The following is a 512-nucleotide window of genomic DNA, read 5'->3' as shown; positions in this document are numbered from 1 at the left end:
GACACATCATCTCAAATCTGAACTAAATGCAGTCGCCTAAAAACATACTATTGTACGTCAGCATAAAACAAATAAGGGAATACAACCACAAGTCCAGCTAAGATCCAAATGTACTACACCCCCCTAAAGAGCACAACCAAACCAAACCCAAGTTGTAAAGAGAAAGAGAGTTAGGGTAGAGCCAGAAGGCCCTAACCCACTAATCTGCATCCCTGCAATCAAGGCTTGGCGAAAGCCGACCCTCTAAAGGAACTACCGCTAAACCATGTTGTAAATGAAAATTTTGCAATGAATGAAAGAATGACCCGTGTACAAAATAATATAATTTTTTATTAATGAATTTGAGGGTTACAATCTCTGTAGATGTTCTTTCACAAGAATCTCCTCTGATTTGATCTTCGACGTTGATTTGATCCAAGGGTGGCAAGCACTTGATCTTTAATCGAACGGTTATAGTGTGAACTTCTTGTTATGTTGACGATTTGAGGAAGATGATTGACCAAGGTTTGTAG

Source organism: Rosa rugosa, chromosome 5, assembly GCF_958449725.1.
Source record: "Rosa rugosa chromosome 5, drRosRugo1.1, whole genome shotgun sequence".
In the NCBI taxonomy this organism is placed as follows: Eukaryota; Viridiplantae; Streptophyta; class Magnoliopsida; order Rosales; family Rosaceae; genus Rosa; species Rosa rugosa.
This window is presented reverse-complemented; position numbering follows the sequence as displayed.